At 51.8% G+C, this 6,471-nt stretch overlaps 1 pseudogene across 1 annotated transcript; it reads right to left on the minus strand.

Moving 5' to 3' along the window:
• Positions 1-1,874: 1,874 nt before the first annotated feature.
• LOC308655589 (sterol-4-alpha-carboxylate 3-dehydrogenase, decarboxylating-like) lies at positions 1,875-3,205 on the minus strand (annotated as a pseudogene). The gene is made up of 2 exons: positions 2,811-3,205; positions 1,875-2,602 (listed from the first exon to the last, which is right to left on the minus strand). The product of its transcript is annotated as a sterol-4-alpha-carboxylate 3-dehydrogenase, decarboxylating-like (transcript).
• Between the last annotated feature and the right edge of the window lie 3,266 nt (positions 3,206-6,471).

A 6,471-nucleotide genomic window follows, 5' to 3' on the forward strand; every position in this document is an offset into this window, starting at 1 on the left:
TGGGGGGTGCACTGGCACACTCCTGTAACCCCAGCAGCACGGGAGGCTGAGGCAGGAGGATCTAGAATTCAAAATCAGCCTTGGCGAGGCCCTAAGCAACTCAGTGAGACCCTGTCTCTAAATAAAATACAAAAAAGGGCTGGGGGTGGGGCTCAGTGGTCAAGGGCCCCAGAGTTCAATCCCTGGTCCTCCCACCCCACCCCACCCCCCAAAAAAACCACTTTTGGCGTCCCAGGGCACTGTGCATGAACTCCAGCCTCAGAAGCCTCCCTCTGCTCTCCCCTGTCAGGTGAGCATGGTTGTCATTAAGGACTGAGCTCCTGTCTCTGTGAGACCCTGCTGCCAACGTGACGTCATCTTTCCACCTGACGTGCTAAGGGACAAGCGGTCCTTCATCTCACTCCCTTGATGAAGATGCACCAGCTAATGTGGCTGCAGACCCACTTACGAGGTTCCGTCCTGCCCTGTTTACCTCAGTGAGCTCCCGGGTCAATAATGAAAACCATTAATGGTCAATTAGCTGGAGACCTGGGCTGAGAATTCTGCACCTTCTCGCTTCCCCATTTCTGGTCAGACACACGACCCTGAAGGACAAGGTCAGAGCAAGCCTTGTTCTCTGTGCTGGAGGACAGACAGCTGCGTTGATAACAGGATCGGAAGGGACACGGATGTCCTTGACACCCCCATATTTCCCTGCCACCAGCCAGCCATGATCCCGCCCTTCCTGACGGGCGGCATGCCAAGATCTTTGGAGGTTTTTTTAAGTTCAAATCCCTGGCCCTGCAATAGACATTACTGAGTGTACTCTGAGAATCTAAATTTTTTTTTTGCACACTTTCACTTTATTGTAGTTTCCCATGTACCCCCTGCCCTTCAACAAAGGGAAAGAACTTTAAATTACATTTCAATTAGGTGGATAAAAAAACTATATTCTACAAACAGAAAATCATCAGAAGATAGAAAAGCCCAGATTATTATATGTGCTATGCCCTTTTGAAGTTGCCTGATGGATTTTATGAGTGTGATGTGCAGGGATCTCTCTGTATCATCTCATGATTTTCTGCACAAACTCAAAGAAGATTAAGGAGGTTCCCTTTTCTTTGGTTTACCATCAGCCAGCCTGATGTCCCATGTTAGGTGAGAGCTAAATGGCTAATATGGCACATCACTGAGCCAGATCACCACTGTCACTATAAGTGACAAGACTCTGCTGATAAAAGGAAATGTTTTATGAAACAACATTGCAGGTGGGCACAGGGATCATAGTAATTTATGCCCTCGTGTTTTTTGGGTTGTTTTTTTTTTTTTTTTTTTGCTCCAAACTGTGTTGATATGAAACGTCTATCTGAAGTCTCATTCATGTGTTTACAACTTCTGCTTTTCTTCTAGGATATTGTCAAAGCCATGGTTCCTTGAACAGACTCTAGCGGTTTCCACTCTAGTACTGGTTTGCATGGTAAATATTCTGGTCTCCCATTCTCAATCAGCAAACGGATCGTTTCTGACAGGTTCCTTGATTATGTACTAGAATACTAGAATGAAACGGATGGTTTCAGGGTGGTCCTTGTGATAAGGAACCTTGGGTGGGGAGAGGGGATTGTGAGTGGAGAGATACAGAGACATAGAGGGAGAACAAAGCAGTATGATATGAAGCTGCCTGTTTTAAGAAATTCAAATCCAATGCTGTGAAAGAGGAATGTCTGCTGTTCTTCTCACCCTCACAGGCACGGAGGGAGCAGGGCATGGTCTCATTTATCTAGCAAGACGTCTTAAGCTCAGAAGGAACTCATTTGAAGGCTATGAGTTCATCAGTGCACAGGGGAAGAGGTCAGTGGCCAGAGCACACACTGAGATGGCCCCGTCTCCAGGGTGCCTCACTTGACCTTCCGCAGGTGGTGAAAGCTCTGTACATGGTGAAAGCTCTGTACGGTCCTCTCCACGACGTCATCCGTGGTGACCAGTGGCTGGGACCCCATGACCTTTTTGGCTTTTTCGCAGCGGTAGTAGTGGCAGGTGCCAGCCAGTGCAACCCTCGTTGGTGTGAAAGTGGGCTGAAGCTGGATGATGGGACTGACCACCATCACCAGCAGGGACACCAGAAGGGCCAGGTAGTAGGCTACCCAGTAGGGGATGTGGTATTTGGGGGCCTCATAATTAAGGCCTGTCAGGATGCGGGACAGGAACGTCCAGAAAGGGATGGATTCGTCGTTGGTGATGTGACATGCCTTCCCACCCAGTGCTGCATCCTGGGAGAGGTACTCTGCAGCCAGGATGTGTCCAGGGATTACTACTTGTCCGCGGAGGTGAGATCTACCGTTATCATCATATTGCTGGTTCTTCCCGTTCCCAGTCACGAACTTCATCTTGCTCTTCTCGGCTGCCTCAGTGAGGATGGGGACCGACTGGGGATCTCCTAGGCCAAAAATGCCATGAGGACGGATAGCTGTGGTTAAGAAACTTCTCTCGGGATCACTGGCATCCAGAACTGCTCTCTCTTGTAGGATCTGGGTCTCCGTGTAAGTAGTCTATGGGTTTCGTGGCATAAGGAAGGTCTCCGGTTCCATTTTTGATGTCACTGCCCTCAAAGATGACACTGGCGCTGCTGGTCAAAATGAGTTTCTGGGGGCTGGGGATGTGGCTCAAGCGGTAGCGCGCTCGCCTGCCATGCGTGCGGCCCGGGTTCGATCCTCAGCACCACATACCAACAAAGATGTTGTGTCCGCCGAGAACTAAAAAATATTAAAAAAAACTCTCTCTCTCTCTCTCTCTCTCTCTCTCTCTCTCTCTCTCTCTCTCTCCCCCCCTCTCACTCTCTCTTGGAAAAAAAAAAAATGAGTTTCTGAACTCCAGCCTTTTTGCAAGTTTCAATGACATTCTTGGTGCCAGTGAAATTCACTCTATAAAGGAGCTCCTTGTTGTTACAGGAGGGTGGGGGTGATGCACCGTGGAAAACTGTGCTTACGCCTCTCAGAGCTGGGTACAGGTCCTCTTGGTTGCAGAGGTCACCCAGAAAGAACTGCACCCGGGGATCATCAAAACCTTGCCGGATATCGAATACGTTGACGGTGTGGCCCCTTGCAAGCGACGGCTCCACTATGTGCTGCCCCAGGAATCCAGAGCCTCCGATCACTGTGCAGTTCTTGACCTTGGGAATGTCCTCTATCACATGGATCCACGTGTCCTGCTCTCTCACTGGCTCACCCATTGCTTCTTCTATTATGGCTCAAAATATGGTCTTGTTTACACTCAAACTTTTCTTCTTCCCGTCTGTCTGTAGGCACTCTCTCAGCCTGCCTCTGTGGTCTACACCCACAGAGTTCCAGCTGCTGACCACCACTCTCTTTTCCTAGCCTGCATCGAGAATCTAAATTTTAAAAAGCGACCCAGGGGGTTCTGAGAAAACTCTCAGTTGTATTTCTTGACGGGCACTTGGGACCCACAGGTTTGGAAACACAGACGAGAACACCGCCTGCCTCCGGCAAGTATCAGCAACCCTTAGATGAAGACGTTTCTTATTTCTAAAAAGCCCTTCGCAAAGATCAACTGAATAGACAAAACGGTGACACCCCGGTCTCTAAGACAGAGTTCCATATGGAGGGAGGTTGGTAGGCCAGATGACACTTACAGGGTCTTTGTCCCCAATGTCCACACTTGGAAATTGTTCCTCTTTTGAGAACATGCTTCTAGTTCTGTAACTTTCCTGCATAAAAGAATAATGCTTGCAAGGTCTTTAACCTGATAAGGAGACACATAGAGCTTGCTGGCATAATTCTTTAGATCTGCTTCTCTATCAGAGAGCAGCCCTCCACCTGATCCCAGCTGTATCTTCAAAACCTGCAGGTGTGAGTCTTTATTTTGCTGATCCCCCATCGCCCCTGGCCGGAACTGCAAGTTTGGCTGCGCTGGTCACGGCAACTCAAGACTGTAGAACAACAAAAGTGGGCAAGAGAGAAGTCCCTGAGCTCGTGAACCTGACATTCTTTGTGCGTTCGCAGGGAAAGAAATAGTGTTTTTTGTAATATGGAGAAAAATAAACAGGGTCATGTACTGATCACCTAGTAACAGGTGTATCAGTCCATTTTCTATTACTATAACAAAATAGCTGAGGTTAGATAACTTACAAAGAAAAGAGGTTTATTTAGGTCCTGATTCTGAAGGTTCAAGGGCATCCCAGCAGCTCGTGAGGACCTTGTAGCCACCAGCAATATGACGATAAGAGTGTGTGCCAGAGGGAGAGATCACATCACCAGTTAGGAAGTCAGAGCAAGGAGAGGGATGAACTCGTTTTTTTTATAAACAGGGCTCTCAAGAAAACTAATCAGGGTCCTCTGAGAGCCAACTACTCTAACCCCTTCCAGGGCAGCGTCCCCAGAGGCCCCCACTAGTCTCCGCCTCTTAAAGGGCCACCACCTCAACACCGGGAGACTCAGGCCTCTGACCCAGAACCCCTGGGGCAAAGCCACCTGTGAACCACAGCACTGGAGCCGGGAGCAAGGAGAAGCCCCGTCACAGGGCCATCGAGGAAGGTGCTTCAGGGCAAGTGCCATTTACACCGAGCTGTTGTTTCTTCCGTGCAGGAGGGAAACTGAGGCAGGGAGCCCATGGGGCAGAGCGGGGACCTGCTGGGTTTCTGGACCTGGGTGCGCCTCTATCTCTGAGCTGAGTGCCGAGACGTGGCTGCCCAGGGGCAGAGTGTGGCTGGGACGACTTTCCTGTAGCACAACCACCACAGGCCGGCTGTGGAGAGGGGTTCAGAGCTCCGCCTCGCCATCACCAGCGGGGACCCAAGGACCCTGGCAGTCCCGCTGCCCCCCAGCTCTGGGAACTTGAAAGCAGGGGGACCGCAGCCCAGATCCCTTGGAAGCTCTGGGTTTTTCCCGAGGGTTGAGGGATCAGGACCCTAGTGGACCGTGACATCAGCAGGTGAGTCCCCTGCCTGTCCCATCCAGCATCACTGGGGGAAAGACACCACCCTCCCCGTCCCCTCCCCCAGGAAGGGGAACCACAAGTCTCAAGGCTCTTTCCCTTTCCATCCTGGAGACCAGTCGTGAGCACACACTTGCAACAGAGACGCCGACGGACAGGAAGAGGCCAAGCCCACCTCACGCATCGATCCTCCAACCAGTTCAGAGGATGTGGATCAGATGCTCGGGCTGGAACCTGCTGCAGGAATTGGGAGATCAGACATTCGCTCTCATGTGCTATGTGAAGCCGTTTTCCTTGGGGGAACTTGCTTTTTTTTTTTTTTTTTAATGCATTTCTGATTTGGCCCAGGATTTTAGAATAACGGTCACTTCTGGTGCTTAGAAAAACAAAAGACTCCGATCGTGCTTTCAGCTTTCAAAGGCGAGCCGTCTTTCCGCCAGCACCTGTTTCAGGACGCATTAGCCTCTTTTGCCCGGGCTCCTGTGTGCTCTTCCTGTCTGGGCCGGTTTGGGCTGGGAGCCGGCACGTGCGTGTGTTAGCGTGGGAGCTCTGTGGCTGACTGTACCATGGTAGAAGAAATTCACCCCAGCACAATTCCTTCCCCAAACCTCTGTCCCTTGTCATGTGGTTTAACGAGCTTAGTGATGCTGTCGCCCGTACAGAGGCCAGGGCTGAACGGCTGCCCCGAGGATGTCCTCTTCACACCCGTGCATTCCCCCAGCCACAGTGTTGTCACAGAGGTGCTTCCATTTTTGCAGAGCCCAGGACAAGGACACAAATGGAGCCCCTCATCCTGTGCCCCTAAACATTGAAAATGACAACCAAGATACACTCGGGGACCAAAACTTGTTCCCCAAGACGCGCCCTCTTGGAGAACCTGGAGGTGAAGGAGACAGGCTGTCCCCTCCCCGGCCACCGACAGCCTGAGTAGCAGAAAGGACTTGCTGGGGCAGCTCAGCAGAAGCTGGGGGAGAGGGAGGCAACTGGTCCCACCTGGACCTGGGGCAGGGCTGACCTGGGCAAGCTCCAGGGGTCAGTGTGCAGGTGTGCTGCTGCTGACTCGGGACTTCCTGTCCCCAGGTCACACCAGAGGTGCAGAGGGCAGGAAGGAGCATGCTCACCTGGGGACCCTGTCTCAGGACAGCCTTTTACAAGGGCACCCTCGTTTGCTCCAATTCCCAGATAGGGCCTCTCATTGCCCCCTTACCCACCCTGAGTGCCCTCTGTCCTGCACTCTGGCCTGGGGAGCCCCAGTCGTGTTCCGCACTCCAGCCCTGAATGCCCATTCGCTCTAACAGGTGTCAAACATGCAAAATGCTTCCTCACAAACCAAACACAAAGTCCCTGTGCTTTGGTGATTTGGGTAAAGGGGTCCCCTGACGGCACAGGCCCTGGACAGGGGTCCCTCTTCCCCAGGCCCAAAAGGCTGGAGCTGGGGGACTGGAAGGGCCATGGGACTGGGCAAAGCCTGTTAGTCCATGAGGTGGACCTGGCAGACGACCGCTTCCCTCTGTCACTGTGTGCTGACGGCATCAAGGACGCGCC

The sequence above is a fragment of the Spermophilus citellus genome (genome assembly GCF_964194105.1).
Source record: "Spermophilus citellus genome assembly, chromosome: 9".
NCBI classification, from domain to species: domain Eukaryota; kingdom Metazoa; phylum Chordata; class Mammalia; order Rodentia; family Sciuridae; genus Spermophilus; species Spermophilus citellus.